This window comes from Sus scrofa, chromosome 16, assembly GCF_000003025.6.
Source record: "Sus scrofa isolate TJ Tabasco breed Duroc chromosome 16, Sscrofa11.1, whole genome shotgun sequence".
NCBI lineage: Eukaryota > Metazoa > Chordata > Mammalia > Artiodactyla > Suidae > Sus > Sus scrofa.
In genome coordinates this window covers 66,809,310-66,833,559 of record NC_010458.4, presented here as the reverse complement: position 1 = coordinate 66,833,559, position 24,250 = coordinate 66,809,310, and the positions used below count along the sequence as shown (strand labels likewise).

Genomic DNA, 24,250 nt, shown 5'->3' with positions numbered 1-24,250 from the left:
AGACAAAATTTCTTATCACTCTTCCCTCCCTTCCTCCCATTTTTTTCTTCTCTATTTCTTTCCCTCACCCTCTGTTTCTCTCTTCCCACTCTGTGCTCTGTATGATTCAAAAAAATTGAGAGTATGGTGAAGATAAGATGTCCCTTTGCTCTTAAATATTTCAGTGTTTATTTCTTTAAAAAATATCTCATATATGCAGAGCAAAATAATTAAACTTTAGGCCATTTAAAATTGCTACAATTCTATTATCTAATCCACAGTCCATATTCTGACTTTATCCATTGTCCCCAGAATATCCTTTGCATGTTAAAGTATTTTTTTTTTTGGCTCACCTATGAAGTTCCCAGGCCAGGGATCATTGAATCCCTGTCACCTGTGCCACAGCTGTGGTGATGCTGAATCCTTAACCCCCATGCCATAGTGGAAACTCGCATGTTTAAGCAGGTTTTAAAGTATTAAGTGATGTTATCTGTGGTCCGTTAGTCTCCTTATAATCACTCAGAAACTTTTTTTTTTCATCTTTTTAGGGCCATGCTTGTGGCATATGGAGGTACCCAGGCTAGGAGTCAAATTGGAGCTGTAGCTGCCGGCCTGCACCACAGCCACAGCAACACAGGATCCAAACCACATCTGTGGGCTACACCACAGCTCACGACAGCATCAGATCCTTAACCCACTGAGTGAGGCTGGGGATTGAACCTGTGTCCTCAAGGAGTCTAGTCAGATTTGTTTTTGCTGAGCCCACTGAGAAACTTTGAAAGAAGTCAGGGTGGTTGCTCTTCTGTAATATCCATCTCAAGACTAAAGATGAGCTGTGTTAGCATTCTCCCAAGTGTGCTTCACAAAATGCTTGTTCCAGGAAATGCTATAGAAAAGAAAGATTTTGAGTTCAGGGTTGGGGACAAACTTATACGACATATATGCCACCCTTCTTCCATTGGTCCCTTGGATATTTACAAAGTGCTTTGGCTTATAAAAGGCACTTACATACTCGGATCATTCTTTAACTCAGAATTTCTCTCATTTACCAGGTGATCTGACCACTGTCCTCAGCTTCCTACAGCATTTCATTTGGGAAATGCTGTTTGATATTTTCACAGTATTTCACTTTAAAAATTCATTCCTCTTTTATGTTTTTTAAATTGTAGGCTCGTCAACTTTCTGTTGGGATACTGATAATGACTAATATTTTATAACAAAAAAGTGTAAGATCTGTATTTAACATATGTCTGATTTCTCCTATACCTGCGTTCACAGATAGAAGTTTTGTGACTTCACGGCAGCACCTTACTGTGAGAGACAAAATCTAGTAAATAACGAAATCATTTGTTTCTCACTCACCTGGAATACGGTGGCAGAGGTGGGTGAGGGTTCTGCTCCTTATTTAAGAACTCGGGTTGAAGGAAATGTTGCCATTTGTGTTGTAGTGGCTTCGCAAATCACCTTGGGCGTTGCGTCTAGCCAGAAAAGGGGGAGCAAGAGAGTACAAAGAATTGTGAGGGAAATTCACGTGGAACTGGCCTATTCTTTACACACATGTTCCACTGATGAGGATTCAGCCATAGGACCTTGACCGTGGAAGACTGGATGTGCTATTCCTGGCTGAGTGGCGGCTTTCAAGCAGCAGCTCCAAAATAGGGAGAACCTCAATTTTTGTTGAAAAACTAGCTCTCTACAAACCTGTATTTATGCATATGTAAGTGGTGAGTGTGATTTTTCTCACTTTGTGTTAATCGTAAGTTATCTCATTTGATTCTTACATGGACTCTGTTGGGATCAGTAGGGCAGGTATAAATCCCTTAATTTACAAACAGTAATGCAGTCCTGAATTAAATGATTATAGTAGGATAAATAGATTCTGTGTGTCACATGTGTTAGGAGGGGTTTTAATCAATTATTTTTGTAGTTGTTAAAATATTGTTAGCCTGAATTACATTTTTTAGGGGAAATTCACACTTTCCAGAGGAGAGGTTTTTTGAACTTGGAACCTTCTTCTAATTTACTGAGAAATTATCAGAAGTGCCCCAGGCTGCTCTCTGTTGAAAGAGTCTAATAAAAAAGGTTTATTTGAAAAAAAAAAAAAGTTGAAATAATTTCTATTCATTGACTGACAGTGGTCAGAGTAGGAATATTAATGAGGCTAAGCTCATTCTGCTGCAGGATGGGCTGGTAAATTGAAAGATGAATTGTTGGGACAAGGCATAGCAATTCTCTTTGGAAAGGGGAAAGATGGTGAACTGGTATCCCAAGAAACGATCCTACCAGAGTTAGAATTCAGGCTTCTTTTTCACTAAAAGAGGCGGGCGTGTGGCTGGTTGCTGCACACTTCTTGGTGCTTCAATCCTTTGTCCTTTGTTCGTGCAGCTGTTCATGTTGGTCTGGTCACAATGTTCCTATAAACCTCCGACAAGACAACTATTATTCTCTATTCTGCAACTTTTTTTCTCTATGTGAATGGAGGAGTGTTATGCATTTAAAGGTCAGAGCCATGAGAATGGGCTATCCTGTATATTTCAGGCTAAGGCAACATCCTATTACAAAGGTGCAGAGCCAGCATGACGAAGCACAGGCAACAGAGCATAAAGGTAAGAGCTAAAGGAATAGATCCAATGTGGGGTCATATTTGTTCTTTGTAACAGAAACTGTGTGGCCTTTGAATCTCCAGCTCTTATTTTGGTCACATATTGGCCAGGTAACAGAACCAAAACTGATAATCACTGAAAAATAATGATATAAAGGGAAAAAAATTTAAGCTCATCTTTCCAATAGTTTCCTGTAAGATACCCCTATCTTTAAACCACTAAAATAGAGGGTAAACATTGTAGGGGAAAATAATTATATGTAAAATCCCAAGCCACTACTTTAAAAAATAAATCAGTGTTATGGGGATAATGAGGTTAATAGCTACTATTTAATTAAACTTTAAGATAATTAGTTTAATTAATTCATTTGATGAGCATCGAATATTGCCAACATTATTCTGAATCTTTGGAATATGGTATTAAAACGTGGAGGACGTAATCTAATGATATTCAACACTGGCTGTTTGCATTGCAAAATAAATTTGGTATTTAATGGGTGTTGAACTCCCATTTACGCTGTAAAACCTATTCTGATTCTTGCAGAAGGCTTCTCCCTGCACACCTCCAACACCACCACCAACACCCCCCCACACACACACACAAACACCCCCAAAGGCTAACCCATTTGGCATTTTCACAACACAGTATTTCTCCTTAGAGTGCATATCACACTTATAAAGTAATGATTTTTCTCATTTATGTAATAATATCGGCCACTCTTCTCTATATGATGGTAAGTTTCATGAATCTAAGGACTTTTTCCATCTTAATCACTACTGAACTCCCAGAGCCTAGTGCATGGCACATTCAGGAGATTCTGGGATACAGGAAACTCTTCTCACTGAAAACAAACCCAGCAAAGCACTTGGGAATGGAAATGCTTGTGTCCTTATAGTCATGCTCAGTGAACTGTGAATTTAAGTACCTGCTCCCTAGCAATACTGTCTACTAGGTACCCTCATACCCTCATTGATATAATTGTTTATACAAATTAATTTTTATTACTATATGATCTTGAACTTCTACTTTTACATATATAACCAAAAGGAGTGAAAGCAGGGACTCAAATAGATATTTGTTTACCAGTGTTCATAGTAGTGCTATTTAGAGTAGCCAAAAGGTAGAAGCAAACAAATGCCCATTGGGGTAAACAAAATGTTCTGTATACATACAGTAGTATGCTATTCAGCCTTTAGAAGAAAGGAAATTCTGACATACTGCAACATGGATATACTTGACAGTATTATGCTATGGAAAATAAACCTGTCACAAAAAGACAAATCTGTTTCTACTTATATGAGGTACCTGGCATAGTCAGATTCATAGCAGAAGGAAAATAGAATGGTGGTTTCCAGTAGTTAGGGGGTGCAGACTTTCACTTTCACTGGCAAATCTCTGGATGTGGATGGTGGTGATAGTTGCACAAGAGTGTGAATGTCCTTTTTTTTTTTTTTTTTGGTCTTCTTAGGGCCACCTGTGATATATGGAGGTTCCCAGGCTAGGGGTCCAATCAGAGCTGTGGCTGCCAGCCTATGCCACAGTCACAGCAACACAGGATCTGAGCTGTATCTGTGACCTACACCACAGCTCACAACCAGCTCACAACTGGATCCTTAACCCACTGAGCAAGGCTAGGGATCAAACTTGCATCCTCATGGATGCTAGTCAGATTCATTTCCAATGAGCCATGATGGGAGCTTCGAATGTTCTTAATACTACTGAACTATTATTCACTTCAAAAGATTAAGATGGTATATTTTATGTTAGATGTATTTTTCCACAGTTTAAAATCATGTATTTTTTTTAAATTTTGTGTCCAGCATTATACACATCCAGCCTCAAGTCTAGACCTCTCTAACCCTATTTCTATCAGTAAGTTCCTAGTGTGTAGAAATTCTGATACATCTACTTTTTTTCAAAAAAGCCTCTCCTTGAAATTTTCCCATTACTTTCCATAAATGAAAGAATCAATCCCTTCTTATGTTTCAATCTTTGTCACTTGCTAGCTATGAGCTCTTTGATATCAGTTTATTTTCTCTTGGCATCAGTTCTTCACATGTAAAAAGGGAACATAATCTATTGGTTGTACCACCCAGAGGATAAAACAAGATGTGGAAAAAAAAGCTTATAAAGTTCTATACAAGTGAGAAATAATTTATATTTTTACCATATATAAATATGATACGACGTATGTAATCCTAAATAATAAAATAAAACCCCTTGTAATACTATCATCACAGAGACTACCATTTTATGATTCATCCCTTTTTTAATCCATTAAATCATCAAATGTCTGCTTTGTGCCAAGTATTTGCATCCACTTCCATTCCATCTACTTATCTGCCCAAAAACCTACACATTCATTATTTTATTCAGTTAGTCTTTTAACATTCAATTATTAAGAGTACCTATCATGTGCCAGGCACTACTCTAGTTTCTGAAGATGCAAAAGAAAAGACAAAAAAAAAAATCTGCCCTATATTGAGCTTCCATTTGATGATATCTATTAAGCAAGGTAGAAAAATACATATGGTATTTTAGATATTGATAATTGCTAAGGAGGAGAAATAAATGTAAGATGGAAAACGTCATTGGTGGAATAGATTTAAAAGTTTAGATAGTCCAGGAAAAGCCTCATGTAAGTGACTTTGAGTAAAGACCTCCAAGAAGAGGGGAGATAGATATACAGATATTTAGGCCAAGAGCATTGCCTTAGCGGGACTGGAACCTGCAAAGGTCCTGAGTCGGAGTGTGATAGCAAGTTCAAGAGACAGAAAGGAGTGTTCTGTGTGCCTAAGGCAGTGTGATGACAGATAGACTGAGGACAAGATCAGAGAGTCAGCAGGACCAAATCATGGAGTATCTCTACATTGGAAAAGTCAGCTTTTCTTATTTATTTTGCTCTTCTTTAGCAAAAGAGCATTGACCAGATAACTTACTGATCACCATGGCTGTGGCTGCTGTGATGACAATGCAGAGAAGAATGGCAGGGGAGAAAGAGAGATGAGGTAGGGGGCTATTAATAATCTAGGTGTGAGATAACGATGAGGTGAACCAGGCTGATGGTAGAGTAGGGAGGAATTATTTTTTAGAGTTGGAAAATTTTGTTGCCAGATAGGATGCTGGTTTTGGGGAAAAAAAAAATCCAAGGTTATACCAGGATACCAGTCTCTTTATCTTGTAAGTTCCTTCAGAATTATCTTAGTACAAAAAAAAAGAAAAAAAAAAAAAAAACCTGGGTGCAAATAACAAATGCTGCATTGTAAGGGCTTATTTTAGGCTTACAGTATCTATTGTTTTTTATTTACATTATTTTGTTCTTCTTTAGCAAATAAAATTATTATATTATGAACAAAAGCAAAGAGTACTAAAATTTGGGCTCACTCAGCTCTAGAGCCCATTCTAGGAGCCACATTTGTGGGCTGTTGTGTTCCCTACAGGTATTGGTGTTTGGAGCTTGAATCTAACCCTTTCATTTTATGTTCTCGATGGAAATCGTGACGAATACCTGCTTTATGCTGTCTTCCAGGATCCTACAGGCTTATATTTATTCCCTCTGGATCGCAAACGAATTGTTGCAATAATAAAGAAGTTTAGGGCACTACATTAATTTACCCAAGTCACATTAAAAATGCTATCTTCGAGTTCCCATTGCGATGCAGTGGAAACAAATCCTACCAGTATCTGTAAGGATGTGGGTTCAATCCCTGCCTTGCTCAGTGGGTCGAGAATCTAGTGTTGCCGTGAGCCGTGGTGTAGGTTTACAGACACTGCTCAGATCCTCTGTTGCTGTGGCTGTGGTGTAGGCCAGCAGCTGTAGCTCCAATTCAGCACCTATCCTGGGAACTTCTATGTGCTATGGGTGCAGCCCTAAAAAAGAAAAAAAAAAAAAAAGGTATCTTGGGATTCCTGTTATAGTACAGTTGGGTTAAGGATCCTGTGTTGTCTGCAGCAGCTTGGGTTGCTTCTGAGGCATGGGTTCGATCCCTGGCTCAGGAACCTCCATATACTGCAGGTGCAGCTGAAAGAGAAAAAAAGAAAGTATGTTAAACATGGTATCTTACTTAACCAAATCATAGAGTACCCTAATTTGATCAGTACGTAATTGGTATTTTATGTTTATTTTTCTTATTTTAAAAAAATATTTTAAAAAAATGGAGCTCCCATTGTGGCTCAGTGGACTAAGAACCTGGTTCGGGAGGCTGGGCACAGGGCATGGAAAGTTTAATTACAATTTACCCATGAGCATTAGATTTCAATGTGAATGTAGTGCTTTGCTCAGATAGTATTCATGAGGATGTGGGCTTGATCCCTGGCCTCATTCAGTGGGTTAAGGATCATTTTTTAGATTCTGTATATAAGTTATATAGATAGATAGGGAGATAATGTCTTTCTCTGTCTGACTTAATATGATAATCTCTAGGTCCGCACATATTGCTGTAAATGGCATTATTTTATTCTTGTCTGAGGAACATTACATTGTCGATGGACATTTTAGGTTGTTTCAGGTCTTGACTATTGTAAATAGTGCTGCTCTGAACACCGAGGTGCATGTATCTTTTCAAATTAGAGTTTTTGTCTTTTCTGGGTCTATGCCCACAGGTGAGATTACTGGATTATATAGTAGCTCTGTGTTTAGTTTTTAACGGAACCTCCATACTGTTCTCCATAGTGGCTGTTCACAAGATTTTTGTGTGAAGCAGAGGAATTAATATAAGGAAAGTATGTAGCACAGAGCAATACAAAGCATTGTATGTGGACAGGTTATGATTTTTGTTCCAGTCTTAAATTCTGAGGAAGCGCATGAGAGCAAACAAAGACAAGGGCTGTGGTGGAGTGGCTCTCACCTCCTGTAAGTAGAGCAGTATGCTTTTCCAGTCTTGCATGAGCCGTATCACTGGAATTTGAGATACTGTTTCAGTAGTATAAGTTATAAAATACACTGAGAGTAAATAATAAAATTCTCCAAATAGTCTCCCACCTTTCCCTCCCATGATATCATCTGAAAATAATGGCAGTGGGGAAACCACAGAAAAAAAATCTCAGGAAGAATTGAGCTGGAGGTATCAAAAAAGCCAGGATAGAGGTCAAGGCAATCAGGCTTGTGAATTGCTTGCACCTTTGTAGCGGTTCTGAACATTTCTAAATAAAAGTAATGAGGCTCTCAAGTGAGAAATTGGTGTGGCTGCAGAGCGAAGCTGGCTTGAACACTCCTCTCATCATTATGTAAGTGGCACTGGGTTAAAACACACACACGTCCTCTTAGATTCCTAATCAAGTTGGAGAATCATTTTTCACTCTTTGGGCAAGGAAAATCAAATCAGTCTTGAGCTTTCACACAGAATGCAAGTACCCATCTCTACCCTGGGAGAGATGTGGTTTGGGAGGCTGGGCACAGGGCATGGAAAGTTTAATTACAATTTACCCATGAGCATTAGATTTCAATGTGAATGTAGTGCTTTGCTCAGATAGATGCCTTCATGTAAGCATGCATTTCTATGTTTATCATCAAGAAATATCTTTAACATTTTTTACCTCTATATGCCACAACTGGTTAGGTTGCCAGCGTCTCTGTTAAAGGGCACACTTTGTTATAGAAGTCAGAATCATAGCAACTTACAGCTGAAAGGGATCTGTGAAGAGTTTGGTACTTAACAGTTTAGGAAGTGCAGTTCATAGTTATGATTGTAGTTTTAGAGGCAGTCGGCTCTGGAGTGGATTCCAGTTCCACTACTTAAGGCTCTTTGACTTTGGCCAAGTTACTTAAATCCTCTCTGCCTCAGTTTTCTTATCCATAAAATGGAATAATAGCAATGTACTCCTCTTAGGGTTGTTAGAAGGACTTGTTAAATAGACCAAGCTCATACTGCTTACCATAAAACAGGCCAATCAATACGCAGACAAGAGACAAGGTGGGGGGCAAGGAGTGATGACTTTATTTGGAAAGCCAGCAGATGGAGAAGATGCGGACTAGTGTCCCAGAAAAACATCTTACCCAAGTTAGAATCAAGCTTCTTTTATGCTAAAAGGAGAAGGGTGTGGCTGGTTGTTTCAGGCTTCTTTGTACTGGAATCCTTTATCCTTTGTTTTTGCAGCTGTTCAAGTAGGTCTGGTCACAATGTTCCTATAAACCGCCAAGACAATTGTTATTTTCTGTTCTGAAACTTTTTTCTTTATCTCTGCATGAATGTACAAGTGTTATATCTTTAAAGGTCAGGCTTATAAAGCCGAGCCTTAGAGAATGGGTTATCATTTACATTTCAGGGTAGAGGGATCATGCTTTTACAAGGGTGCAGTGGCAGCATGATGAAGCACAGACAACAGAGCATGAGGGGTGGAGCTAAATGAATAGATCTCACATGGCATCAGGTGGGTTCTTCTCTGTTATAGACTGAATGGCGTGATCTGTGTAAGACACTTAGCATGCAGTAAGTGCTCAGTGTATATTTTGTGAGCTATCATAACCATTTTTATCATCTCTTTTAGCTTTTACAGCTTGATAAAGTGTACATGGTTTTTATTCTTACTTACAGCTATTAAGCCAAAGGATCAGGGATGTCCTATTACTTAAGTAATAAGAGTGAAGCAGGAATCAAACCCAGGGGTGTCTCATTCCAAAACCCAAGCCCATAGGCAACCGGGTGCTTTTCGGATACTCTCCAGGAATTTAATCAACGTTTCTTAGGTGTTCATCTCATACATTCTGTGCTCTTCTCTGTCCTCAGCTGTCCTCTGCCAATAGTAGCCAACGAAAGGATGGCAAAGTTCCTTTCCAGACTTTAAGACCTTCATGAGCTCCCTTGTGTAGTTTTTTTTTTCGGTCAGAAACGAAAGTAAAAAGCTTACCAAGATGTATACAAACATAAGAACCAAGAGAGAGCTGAGAACCAGGTTTAAAGGAATAATGGGACAATCACTTTTGTGTCTTGAGATTCACTTGCAAATCAAGGTCAAAGTTTTTAAATGTGTGTCTCATTTTAACTCACATACCAAGTAGGTTGTCACTCAAAACCTAAACCTAAAAATTGCAGTTTTCAAGAGCTATCATAGTGCGGTGTTAACCATAAAAAGTAATAAAAATTAAAAACAGTCAGTTTAACTTATAATAGGAGTATATTTTCTAAATTCAGTTGAAGATGTATTGACATGTGTTTAATTAGTCAGTTTTCCAAATTCAGTTCACTAAAACATGTAAGCAAAAACAAATTTCTCTGATCTAACTTTAGGCTGCTAGAACTGTGACTTAGGAAATTTTATGGACTTTAAAAGGTGATATACAGTTTTAGGATGAAAAAATCTTATTTGTTTTTAATTTCTCAAAAAGGGAATTCCAGTAACTAAAACTAAGGTACTCTGTTCATGGCACCTAGCTACACATAGTATAATTTATTGCGTTCTTAGCAACCAGCAATCTTATCCCTGTAGGTAACAAACTCACCAGCCATTTTTGTTAGGAGTTGTTGTGGAGTTGATAGACATTCATGAGTGCCACCTGCTTCAAAAGACTGATATTGTAGTAAAAAAAAAAAAAAAAAAAGAAGAAGAAGACTACGTGGTATCGGAAAGGTTAACTATGACATCATCATGCAACTTGGAGCCAAGAAATTCTGCACTTGGCCCTGGAATTCATCATGATAAGAAATATGACACTTGGAGAGAGGGGTGTTTACTGGAAAAACAGGATTCCTGGCATTGTTCTATCTCTGGTCTTATGTGGGACTTGGACAAGTCTCTCTTCCTCTTATCAATATTGGTTCTCTTGTTTTTAAAAGGGAATCTTTCATTGGAATCTAAAGTGAAACTGATCTAGGGTGTATAACGCAAAACACAAATGTGCTAAAAATGGCCCTTTGAAAATCCCTTCACATTAGAAATTTACATGTCACCTCTCCAGGAGTCTGAAATAGCCAGTTTATTCCTCCAGTATTAAAACAGGTAATAGTTTCCTGGATTAAGCTAGATGTAGTAGTTGGCTTATGTTTGGGGGTAATAATATGACATATGTATCATTCAATGCCAGAATAGTATCTATCTGGCAGACAGTGTGTGAGAAAGATGTGGGAAATAAGATCATTTGAATGTTTAGTGGCTGAGATTGAGTTGTTTAGGTCAAGTAATTGCTGTTGAGTCTATATAAGTTAAATATGTTTTCCCTATAGTAGAAGAGGCAGAGAAGGGGGACCAAGGGGAGTAGATGCTTCCAGTATCCAAATGGACCATGTCTTCTTTCTTCCAAGCCTTTGACTTTATGGTCTCTCTTCTGGGAGCACCGCTCTGCTTGACTCTTTCTTTACTTCCTTAGCGCCCATCCTTCCACTCTCTCTTAACATAGACATCCCTTCTTCTAGGAAGCCTTCCTTGACCCCATAAATCTAAGCTAGACCCCTCTCTTAAATGTTTTTATGTCATCACAGATGTTTCCTATCAAAGCCTTTCTCACACTGTAGTGTCATCGTTAGGTAACCTGGCCCTTTGCCACTAAGAGAAGAATTCCGTGGGAATCAGGATCTTATCCATCTTGTGTATTGAGCTTCTTTTGTATCAGACACTGGGGCAGTGGAGATAGAACACTAACGTGTGTTTAATAAATAAATGCACAAATAGGTTTAAAAAAAAGTTAAATTCAGGAGATAATAAAATCTTCCAGGTCTAATCTTTAGAGAAGAATGCTGAGGAGGATCCCATAACAAATACAGATGTTAAGAAGTCCCTTTAAACAAAATGTCCTTTTCTTTTCTCACAGATATTATAGTCAGTGGCATCAGATATGCTATAAGGCTCTAAGGTAGATTCTCATAGAGTCTACAAATTCTGGATTCTAGGCTAATGTTGGCTAAAATAAGACTATAAAGACAATTTGGGCCACGTTTATGTGCATGGTTTGGCACACCAGTCTCTGGGTGATTAGAGAAGGGGCTTGACCTGGTGGTAAGTCAGGTTGGAGTGCACAGGCTTGTAGGTATTGAGATTCAGTGTCCTAGAGGTGGAGCTGGAATTGTCACATGAGGTAGGAGTCACGGCAGGGACCCAAGCAGATGATGTGGCAGGTAGGGCAAGTCTGTGAGGCAGGGAGAGAAAGCAAGTTGTAGCTGTGGTGGGCAGAATGCCTTCCAGTGCATGGTGAGAAGGTTCAGGAATTCATCTAGAAATGAAGACTCTTAAAAGTATCAGAAGTCCTTCAAAAGTTTGGGTAATCAGGGATCTGCATTCAAATAGCGACCAGCAGTGGAAAGAACGAAAAGCTCAGGAATAAAAAGACCTGACTTCTAATTCCAGCCTTGGCTAGTTACCATTCTTTGGCAAGTCACCTCTACTTTCTAGCTCCATTCTCTCTACCTGCAAAATGAGGGTATTGGGCCACCCTCTTAATTTCCAGTCTTGGTTTGTCTCTAGACCACAGGCAAGGGGATGCCATGGTAGCTTGTTGGTCAAGGCTTTGAAGCAGGGGTCTCCCACACTTCCATTTTCTGCTTATGACCCAAGTCAGGCTCAAGTGTGGGCAGTCTGGAGCCTAGAAGCAGGGGAGAATAAAAAGAGTTGAGAAAAAGTGGGGGCCATAGGGGGGTGGACAGTCTCTAAATTAACAGCTCCTCAAAGGATCCTACATTGTAAAGTCAAAAAGAAAACCAGTGGAGTGGAGGGAGTTACTTATATTGAACAATTGTTATCAGTATTTCCTTTTTTATGATATATTTGGGCCAAGGTCTGGAAGAGTCATTCAGAAAACTGCATGGGAACATCCACGTGAAAGAAGGGGTTCGACTTGTGCTGGGGTTCGACTTGTGCTGTTGGGTAACTGTCCCTGGAGAAGGTAAGATTGTATCTGGTTCTGCAGGGAGGGAAGGACTTTGACCTGTGTTTACATGGTGGGAATAGTGGTTGACTGGGTCTTGCAGATTGAGTGAGCACATACCTTGAGCAAAGAATCAGAGCTTTATATATCCAGAGTGATGAATTTAGATGCATTGTTAAACTTTTAAAAATTATAAGCATTCCCATTTATTGAGCACTTGACAGTTGCCAGGCACTGTGTTGTTGTTACCAAAACAAACTTGGTTCTGCTCACCCAAAGTGCAGTAAAACCAATGTACTGACACCAGGTTGTGGTGAAGGGAAATGCAGCGTTTATTGAAGGGCACCAAACAAGGAGAATGGAAAGCTCATGCTCAAAAGAACTGGGTTCCCTGATGTTTTCAGGGAAGGGGTTTTAAAGACAGTGTGAAAGAGGACTCTGCAGGGTGCATGATAAGCTCCAGCACAATTCTCAGATTGGTTGACATCAAGGTGAAGTTTCAAGTATCATCAACCCTCTGGTTTCAAGCAGTCTAAGGACTATGCTCTTGTGGTCAGTAGTTTTCATCTGGCAGGGGTCTACTTCCTATAAAAACAACTTAGAAATGTGTCAGGCTTTTATCTCTATCTTTCAGGGAATTGTGAGTTCAGTGATTCTGCCATGTGGTGGATTTATGGTCTAAATTGTGACCAGTTTCCCAACCCAAAAGCTATTCTTTGTTTCTCCATCCTCACATATCCTAACCACTAACTTTTGATCTGGCTTTAAAGAATTAAAGGAGGCCTAGAAGACTAAAGCACAAATCTTTTATTTCAAGGATGGGCACACAGGAGCTTGTATACAGTTTCAATCCTTCCTTTTCTATAATACTTTTCAATCTTTTTTTTTTCCTCAAATAATTTCTTTTTTTTTTGTCATTTAGTCTTTTCTAGGGCCCCCCCTGCAGCATATGGATATTCCCAGGCTATGGGTCTAATCGGAGCTGTAGCTGCCAGCCTATGCCAGCAACACAGGATCTGAGCTGAATCTGTGACCTATACCACAGCTCACAGCAACGCTGGATCCTTAACCCACTGAGTGAGGCCAGGGATCGAACCTGCAACCTCATGGTTCCTAGTCGGATTCATTAACCACTGAACCACAACAGGAACTCCATAAATTAATTGTTTTATTTTTAAATGATTTTTATATTTTACATTGTAGTTGGTTTACCGTGTTCTGTCAGTTTTCTGCTGTACAGCCAAGTGACCCAGCCACACACACACATATGTATATATATTCTTTTTGTCACCCACCATGCTCCATCACAAGTGACTAGATACAGTTCCCAGTGCTATACAGCAGGATCTCATTGTACTCCTCAGTCTTAGTGGACACATGTTCAGGAAAAGAAAGGGAGTACGTTTTGGATAGAGAGGTTAACCATAAACTCAGCAGAGGAACGCAGTTTTAGGAAGACTTGGTTTCACTAAGTTTACATGTATGATCTCCTACTGTTGTCCAAACTAACCCATAGATGTTTTCCGTTAGAGCCTCCATTGTATGAACACAGGAAAGTGGAGATTCCAGGAGAGTAAGTGATAGGCCCACCACAACCATACAGCTACTTAGAGTCATGGTTGAACTCCAAATCCTTAAATTCAGAAGACCTTCTAGCAGGTAATGATAACAAAAATGCTTCTCATTCTATCAGTTATAAAATGAGTCCCCAAACCTCCCAACGTGTGTTAGTAATATACACGTTTTTCGCTCTCCTTAGTTTATACCTTCGTTACGGTTCTTGAAACCTAAAGGCCTTTGGCTAAATCCAGTTGTTGAGGCAGTAGTGAGACCTGGAGGACCGTGCAATGGCCGTGGTAGAGAGAGCGTGTTCTGGAGCCATACTGGGGGATTACCTGCTGTCTCTGACTGTGACTCAGGGCATGTCCCCTGAACTCATGAGTTTAGATGTTTCCATCCATAAAACAGAGCGGTGAGGACTGAATGAGGTAAAATATTTAAAAGTTTCATATAGATGTCACATAACATGTAGTGAACATACAGTCCATAAAACCATAAATTCATCACCTACATCATCACCTGTGATAGACTTAAGTATAAATGTCTGAGTTTGCAACTTTTAAAATGTGCATAGTTTAAAAAGTCAGGTAAACTTGGGATATTAAGCATCTCAACTGTAAACGAGATAATGTTGTTACTTGCCTATGGGAAATGAAGTATGTGGAAATGTTTTCTGAAACACAAAGTCCCATACAAATGTACGTGGTGTTTTGCTGATGATGAGCTGCCCGAGGCTCCTTCCCTGTCTCTGGCTTGAGAATGCTCTGGAGAGGGATGGAGCACCCCCATAATGGAGTGTTTGTTGCTCTGTGCTTGAATGTATTGCCTTGGGATCCGCCATAACACTCTTAGGCATATCCTGGTATTTCAGAAATGTTTAGAGCACCCGAAAAAGTATTTCAGAATGGTCAGCCAAGTTAAGGTATGTTTATCCATTGTTGTTTCCTGTCTTTGTTATGACGGGAGAAGTTCACAGCAGTTAAAAGTATGTTTTAAAATAATGCCATTTATGAGCCATCAGGAACGAGCATTCAGAATGTCTAACAGCTTCTGGGAACTCAGCCACACTGGAGAATTGGAGAACCATTGAGTGTAGGCTTTCAGATCCACAACACCTTGTGAATGAGCTCCACTTCTCTTTTCTTCCTGCTCAGTAATAAATGATCTTGTTGTGAAGTGGGTAACATGAAAGCATATGAGCCTCAGAGATTGGGGTATGTGACAGCTCCAAATGATGTTGTTTAAAAAAAAAGAGCATTCTTTGTGTAAGTGTAAGTATAATCAATGTGTAGTGACAGGTCAAGGTTGTGGAAATTCAGATTCTGTTTCTGTGGACCACATTAAGCATTAGATACAGAAGTAACTGATTTCTCTATTGTACTACACCCTGCCAAATGATTAATGTGCTCTTAGCTTAAATAATTGGGAGGGGTGGCACCTCAGGGAATGCTAAAGATATTTTTAATTGCTATATAAATATGTCATTTCCTTAATAATTCAAGTTATGCATGGGAGGTTATAGAATACCAGAAGGCCTCCAGGCATAATGTATTGCACCTATGAGCTGAGTTGAAGGACTAACAGGACCCAGCTGAAGATGAAATATTCTTTGCGAACTCTGTCTTAGCAAATGAAGAATAGACGCTGAAGCATGTCGTTGCTTTATAAAAGCAGAATTATTGTTTGGCATAGAGTATATTCACTAAATAATCTTATGAAATGTTGGAAAGAACATACATGTTCTATAACCAAAAAAAAAAAAGTGCCATCCCAAGGGAAATGATTTGGGAGAATTTCACAGGGTGAAGGAGAAATGAACATTGACTTTGGCATGAAGCAAAGATAACAAATGGCAGAGGACATTAATTTCCTGTTGTCTGCCTTCACGTTACAGTCTCCAACTGACCTCATCAATGTTGATATCTCTGAAAGCAAATATTCATTTAACTGTAGTTCTTGTGCTTTGCCCTTTATGTTCTAACTTCTCTTCTTAGAGAAAGAGAGAAAGAAGGGAGCAAGAGTCTAAGTAAGAATCAAATGTTTGAAGTTGTGCTAAGTCATCTTTTCAGGATCAGCAGATGTTGATGGATTATCTAGTTAATCTAAAAAGTTGGATCTCACATTCTGAGTCTGTAAAGAAGTCATCTTTCAGTTTTGGGATAAATCCACTTTTTGTTGACAGCACCACTGACCTGTGATTCTGAATTACCATCAGAAGCACTTGTATGATAGGGAGGCGAGGTGACTATTGAGATATTGAAGACGTGAGTACAAGGACCATTTGCTCTTTTAAAAAATCTCCTGATGATAGTTTCCTTGAACATCTCTGTTTGTGCCATGGACCCTGGTTCATTAACAGAAAGATAATCGATATATTATATATGGAAGGCAGATTCATTCAGTGACCAGGTGCCAAGCAAATGGTGGTCTTTGGCAAACCCAGTAGTGCGATATGGACAGCAATCAAATTGCTATCAGATGTGCCCAATCACTGATCATTATTTTATTTGCAAGGGCCTGGAGGTGACTTTTAATGTAAAGCCAAATAGAATCAGAAATCAATTAATGAGTGATTGCTGTTTCTCCTACAAATTGATCTTGGATTTGGCAGCCTGGAGAACTTATTGTGCCAGAATCCATGCATGAGCTACATTAAAATACAGCTAAGAGTTTAAATCAGTTAATTAGATCAGTTCCTCTAACTTCTTCAAAAAGAGCCCTACTTTTTCTGAAGCATAACTTCTAATTTTCTTTACTCCCATTCTTGGTAACTTTCCATGATTTTCTTAATCTGTAGCATTTAGTCGCTGACAAGGAATGATGGAGATCTTTGTATGTTACATATCTTCCTAAATATTTATGAAAGGAAAACCTAATAAAGACATTATTTTAGAAATATAATAATTTCAATATTTAGAAATATAAAATATTGAAGCCATAAGGTTTCAATACTAGCCTCATAAAAATCAGTGTTAGTTGTGAATCTGTGAAAATGGCATCACATGTACATATCTGAAATGTTGATATGACTGTGATGAATGTGGGAGAGGAAGGAAGGTAAGATCTTTATTTAGAGTAAGCCTGTCATAATACTTGTACATTGCTTCCCACCACCGTCCCCCAAGTGCCCGCACACAAACACTCAAATATGTGAAGAGACACAAATTTCTGAAGCTTTTTCGTCTCCCAGCCTCTTCAAAGATAAACTTCCCTCTTGTCTTATTCCCATGTTGGCTGCCTAATCTGAAAGGCTTAGCAAATTCTTCTTTTTGCAAGATGTGTCTCTTTAAAATGATAGCCTAAAGGGCTTATCTAAAGATAAGCATCTACCAGGAATTCTTGATCCTTTTTCCCACTGGTTAGAGGAGATATTCCTATGTCCCCAAACTTGGGTTGCTCTTCATCTCACCAGGAGACAGGAGGTATACCTCAGAGATCTTCTGAGAAGATTGCAACTCTTGCTTATGACAGCCTGGACTAACTCTAGAAGGGTCAAGCTCCAAGGACATTCTCAACATTGTGGACGTTGTTTGTTTTGTCTTCTGTACTGTAGCATAAGGATTAAGAGCAAATACTCTGGAGCCACACTGCCATTACTTTCTAACTATGTGACCCTAGGCAAATTATTTAAGTTCTTCATGTCTTAGTGTCCTTATAATAACAATCCACATACATTGGAGAGTCGTCATATGACTAAATGAATTAATAGTGCCTAGCACATAGTAGTGCTATATCTATGCATATTTCTCTTATCTTTTTGAAATTTCACAGGGTAAAAAAAAAAAAACCTCCAAGTTTAACAGTTTCTTTGATGACACTTTTTTTTAGTAATCTGTGGACATGTATTATGGGTTAATAGATGAAATCTATTGCATTGGAGTGGATAAGCAATGAGATCCTGCTGTATAGCACAGGGAACTATATCGAGTCACTTTTGATGGAAGATATATAACTGGGTCATTTTGCTGTACAGTAGAAATTGATAACACTGTAAATCAACTATAATGGAAAAATAAAAATCTAAAAAATGAAATAAAATACTGTTTCATGTAATATTGCTTTAGTTTGCTTATTATTTGCTGTGCTTCTTTTTGGTTCATAGCTAGCCTCTAGTGCTTTATATTAACTGTTTGGAAAAGTAGGGCAATGGATCCCTATTTGCAGCCTTGGTCCTTTTAGCACACACAGACTGAGTGTATCCTCAGATATTTCTCAAATACAGACAACATCAGGTCACACAGTGAGGTTGGTTCCCATTTCAAACCCTATTTCACTCGACATCTGTCTCATCGCATAACTGCTTATCATTTCTATATAAAAATGATAGAGTGGCAACAGAATGCTCACATATTTACTCCATCCACACATTCAACAGAAATTTATTAAGGTCCTGACAACAGAAATACAGCAGTGAGGAAGAGATAAAGGTTCTACCTCTTAGAGCCTATGGTCTGGTGGGAGAAGAAGGCACTGAACACACGTGATAAAGGGACATGTTGCAGCAAAGCATAGGACAGGGACAGAGGAGACCTGCCTGAGAAATGAAATATAACCTAAGCAGTGCCTTTACTCTGCTGTTGATCTAAACTCTGAAGTGTTATGGGTATTTATTTTCACAACATCCTTATAGACTACCTCCAAGCCCATTTCTTGCTGTCTGTGGGTCACTGGAGACAGCTTGAACCAGTTCACTTTTAGGTATTTTGCCAATTGAGTCAGTTATTAAACACACCCATTATTAAAATTAGATTTGCTTACAAATTTACCATTAAATAAATTAAAATGTAATGAGTACTCAAAAATCATCATTTCTTAATTACATTTTACTGCATTATGTGGTTATTTATGTTCTGGAGGGTTTTTAGACCATGGCATCTATATGGAGGAAATACTACATAACAATGTTCTTTTTTCAACTCTTTGTGCAGTGAAGTCATTTTGTTAGGTAACAGCTTGAAATTGGCCATGGTGGGGATACTTAAACCACAGCAATTGACAAACATACAAATTAGGAGGGTCATTGCTGCTTTGTTTTTTTGTGGACAGCCTGCTTTTAAATATTCCTTAACACAGTATTGTTTTACTTCACTTCCTGACATCCAGAACATTTATCTGCCTCCCTGGTCTGGCTAGCTTATATTAACATGTTGTGTGATGAACTCAAAGAAGGCAAAACCAGGGGACTGGTGACATGGCTTCTAATACCAAACTTTGTTGCTGGTGAGTTTCACATTCTGGGCATGTCACTTAATAAATGTCAGTTCTTGGCACTCCAAGATGAAACAGATAGACCTGACTCCTGCTTTTAAAGAGGCCATATTCTAAGGCCAGCATATGTCTTACTGATTACAATCAATTCTGATCTAATGGTGCTTTGGGGATAAGATGGGGAACATCTCATATTGGACACTTGAGAGGATTTCATTGAGAATTTGGTCAGTGAAGCAGGATCTTCGCAGAATGTACTAGCTCTCAGTAGACAGAGGACCACCTTGGCAGGTGTGATGTAGTCTTGCCTGAATCAAGGATGGGGAACTGCTGGGGCCTGCAATAGTGGGCGAAACAGAATTAGAAATTAATAACAGATTGTGATTGCAATAGTAGTGGGAGGCCAAAAGAGGCTCTTTTTAACAAAATTTTTATTTGTTTCATTATAGCTGATTTACAGTGTTCTGTCAATTTTCTACTGTTCAAAAGAGTTAAATGATTTTTTTTACAAGTTGGGTCATCATCTCTTTTGCATTTTAGCATATCAGCTTTGACACCTGCAAAAGGAATGGATAGAAAGGATTGGCGTACCAGACATAGCCAGGATGTTAGAAGGGAGACTATGGGTGGGTGTGGAGCCTGAAATAGGTAAGTGGTAGTGACCACTGCTTTCTTCATCCAGAAAAAGGACAAATGTTTCCCCTGACCGGGGCCATATTATAATTTTGAAGACTCTACACACTTTAGCTTTTGTGGGCTCCTGGCTTCACAAAAATGCATCAAAATTTTATTCTGCTACAGTGTTGGTATAAAAACCAGTAGGCTAATAATACATATAAATTATCTTATTCTACCTAAAAGCCCATTTATTTCCTTCTGATTTTAAAAGAAAGGAAACCATTGTTGTGGGCCTTTAAAATTATTGTGGACCTTTGGCTCTGGGCGTTAAAATGGGGATGTCAGTTCTGCCTCTGCTCCATTCATAAAGTTGGTAAACAAATGAAGGAACAGTTAGGTAAGCTCTTGGAAGATTAACACAGTACAAACTTAGTCTTTTTAGAATTCTTGTAGTATAGATAAGCTTGCATAATCCCACGGTGGTGGTCATTTCTTTGTTAATTGTCTTTATCACTTGTTTAGAAATCACAACACTGTTTTTCAAGAGGTTTGTCGTTTCTTTACTCACTGGATAACAACATGTGTGATTGTGCAAGGGGTGTGCAAGACAGGTGTGGGTGCATTGTGGAAGTAAAGGGAGACCAACCAAATGGGAACAAGCAGAGGCTATTTATTCAGAGCTTCCTGCAGCAAGGGAGTTGGCCGCCCTCACCTGTGTTTTGGCAGAGACTCAAAGGCAGGCGGGAAAGTAGCAAAAATTTCAGCATGCCTCCTTTGGAGGCTATTTTCCCAAAGAATTTGTAGGCAGACTACCTCTGGGCCAGGCATCTGTGTAATTGGTTAGGGGGACTTATTTGGCTTTTTTTGGTTTGTTCTAAATTGGAAATGGAGACAGAATGAGAGAAGCTATCAGTTATTGATTAAGTCTTGGCTATTTGGGGCTGATTGTTCAGTTACTGTTTAGCCTCTTGCATTATCACTAGAGCTAGCAGGCTGGCTTGCTGCGAATTTGATTTATAGCCAGACTGGCTTCCTGAGTGTGTTATTGTAAATTCCTGGACAGGTTGCTGTGATTGTGGGTCTTTGTATGTATGGTCTGGTCATTGTCTGCTTGTATAGACAGTATTTCACCATGGACCATGTCCTGAGCTAAACTGTACCTCCAGTCCTCTTCATCTCTCTCTCAAGAAGGTACTCAACATTTATGGAGAACAACTGTGTCGTAGAGAGTTTAGGTGATTGGGTAGCAAGAGGCAGAGTTTCAAGTTCGTGTGTGTCTGTTTCCAAAGCCTGGGGGTTTATAGCTTCCTTACTTGCAAAGTGAGGAGACTGACTCAATAATCTCCAGAGTCTATTCTTGGTCAAATTCACTGATTCCAAACCAGGTCACAAGAGTTTCTCTTCTCAGTCATCACCTTAGTTGGTCCACCAGAGCAACTGTTGCCTGCCAACCCAGTGACGTCATGACTTGAATCAGGGCATATCCACAGGACCTTGTGGAGGTTCATCTTTCCTTACCTCGAATTTGTAAACAAAAGTGAAGTCCCCCTACCTGGCCAGCTGAACACTTCCCAGGAAGCAAGCTCCCTGAAGGAGGTAGGCTTCCCCATGTTCCCAACCACAGCAGGACATTTTCCCCTGGAACAATTCATGCACAGAGAGATATTCGGTGTGGGCGAAGAGAATGCACCATCATGTCATTCAGTCATGCCTGGGATTCCTCAGCTTCTCCCCAGTGCAGAGAAATGATTAATGTCTTGGGACAAACGCCAAGAAAATCATGAAAATAGCAAAAATATTTCGACTGCAGTTGTAGAGCACATAAACTTGTCACTAGAGTGATGAGAAAACTGCTGGGTTGCCTCTCATTAGCAGCAAAATATTTTATTTATATACGTGGCTTTGTGAGAATTTTTATTATTGCAGCACAGAGGGTATCTGGAGGGCTTTTGGCTTAGGGAAGTGGGATGATGGAGAGAAATTAAGAGGAGATGTTTCATGCCCTTGTTGGGATGCCCAGCTGTGGGACACTGAACCCTTGCCAACATATTGATTGATGACTATTTATTGAGCGTTCATGAGTGTGGAGCATGGTAGATACATTATGATATGGGACTTGCTGACTTCTGGATGGTATGGTTGAAACTGTTTCAAGAGGCAGGCATGTGTGAAAAACAAAAGAAGGGAGAGTGTCTTTTCACAATACTCATGATAGCTTATCTTAGTATGTTGCCAGACCTCTTGCATTTAGCTGTCTGTGCATTATTCCCTTTAACCTTCACTGTGACTCCAGAGGTAGGTTACTCATGCAATTCCTATTTTGAGATAATTGAGCTTTGGAGAGGTTACATGACTTAGCAGTGCCTATTGGTAGTAAGAGATAAAACTAGGCCTCAGCCCAAATATTCCGACACCCATGCTTAAGCACTAACCACCAAGTTCTACTGCCTCCCCAAACAAAGAATGTCTCAGCACCACACACACACACCGTTTTTTTTGGAAAGGGGTTTACGGGTCATTTCCACCTGAGGCTTTCTAACTGTCCTACAGGAGTCTGAGGGGTTTGCTAAGAAGCCCAGAGGAAAGGACACTGACCAAATTCCCACCCCTGTGTCAAGCTGAGTGGATTGGCACTTGACTTATGTATTTAATATCTCTAGATAAATTCTTTAGAGAGCCAGTTCCTTTGGAGGGTGGGGAATGAACAAAGTTTAAAAGAACAAAGGTATAAGTTCTAGTTTATTGTATTCATTTTAGAGTAGGGATTGGCCAACTTGTTTATAAAGGGCCAGATAGTAAAAGTTTTAGGCTTGTAAGGCCTGTACATGATTTTTAAAATTTTTTTTTTTATTTTCCCACTGTACAGCAAGGGGGTCAGGTTATCCTTACATGTATACATTACAATTACATTTTTTTCCCCACCCTTTCTTCTGTTGCAACATGAGTATCTGGACAAAGTTCTCAATGCTATTCAGCAGGATCTCCTTGTAAATCTATTCTAAGTTGTGTCTGATAAGCCCAAGCTCCCGATCCCTCCCACTCCCTTCCCCTCCCATCAGGCAGCCACAAGTCTCTTCTCCAAGTCCATGATTTTCTTTTCTGAGGAGATGTTCATTTGTGCTGGATATTAGATTCCAGTTATAAGTGATATCATATGGTACTTGTCTTTGTCTTTCTGGCTCATTTCACTCAGGATGAGAGTCTCTAGCTCCATCCATGTTGCTGCAAATGGCATTATGTCATTCTTTTTTATGGCTGAGTAGTATTCCATTGTATATATATATACCACCTCTTCCGAATCCAATCATCTGTCGATGGACATTTGGGTTGTTTCCACGTGCTGGCTATTGTGAATAGTGCTGCAATGAACATGCGGGTGCACGTGTCTCTTTTAAGTAGAGTTTTGTCTGGAGAGATGCCCAAGAGTGGGATTGCGGGGTCATATGGAAGTTCTATGTATAGATTTCTGAGGTATCTCCAAACTGTTCTCCACAGTGGCTGAACCAGTTTACATTCCCACCAACAGTGCAGGAGGGTTCCCTTTTCTCCACAGCCCCTCCAGCACTTGTTATTTGTGGATTTATTAATGATGGCCATTCTGACTGGTGTGAGGTGGTATCTCATGGTAGTTTTGATTTGCATTTCTCTTATAACCAGCGATGTTGAGCATTTTTTCATGTTTGTTGGCCATCTGTATATCTTCTTTGGAGAAATGTCTATTCAGGTCTTTTGCCCATTTTTCCATTGATTGATTGGTTTTTTTGCTGTTGGGTTGTGTAAGTTGTTTATATATTCTAGAGATTTAAGCCCTTGTCGGTTGCATCATTTGAAACTGTTTTCTCCCATTCTGTAAGTTGTCTTTTTGTTTTCTTCTGGGTTTCCTTTGCTGTGCAAAAGCTTTTCAGTTTGATGAGGTCCCATGGGTTTATTTTTGCTCTAATTTCTATTGCTTTGGGAGACTGACCTGAGAAAATATTCATGATGTTGATGTCAGAGAGTGTTTTGCCTATGTTTTCTTCTAGGAGTTTGATGGTGTCCTGTCGTATATTTAAGTCTTTCAGCCATTTGGAGTTTATTTTTGTGCATGGTGTGAGGGTGTGTTCTAGTTTCATTGCTTTGCATGCAGCTGTCCAGGTTTCCCAGCAATGCTTGCTGAATAGACTTTCTTTTTCCCATTTTATGTTCTTGCCTCCCTTGTCAAAGATTAATTGACCATAGGTGTCAGGGTTTATTTCCGGATTCTCTATTCTGTTCCATTGGTCTGCTGTACATGATTTTAATTGCATATTCTTCTTTCTTTTGTTTTTATAAACACTTAAAAATATTTTTTTAAAAAAATTCTAAGGGGAGTTTCCGTCGTGGTACAGTGGAAATGAATCCAGCTAGTATCCATGAGGATGCAGGTTTGATCTCTGGCCTTGCTCAGAAGGTCAGCGATCCGGCATTGCTGTGAGCTGTGGTGTAGGTAGGTTGCAGATGTGGCTTGGGT

General features: G+C 39.3%; 1 protein-coding gene and 1 long non-coding RNA gene across 4 annotated transcripts in view; both read left to right on the top strand.

Annotated features, from left to right (window-relative positions):
• Window positions 1–24,250, top strand: part of SGCD (sarcoglycan delta) — a 1,033,728-nt gene that overhangs the window by 648,150 nt on the left and 361,328 nt on the right. The window lies entirely within an intron of this gene.
• On the top strand, window positions 619–22,599 carry LOC110257243. Its single transcript, XR_002339603.1, has 2 exons — window positions 619–2,585; window positions 12,286–22,599. It is a non-coding gene; the product is annotated as an uncharacterized LOC110257243 (long non-coding RNA).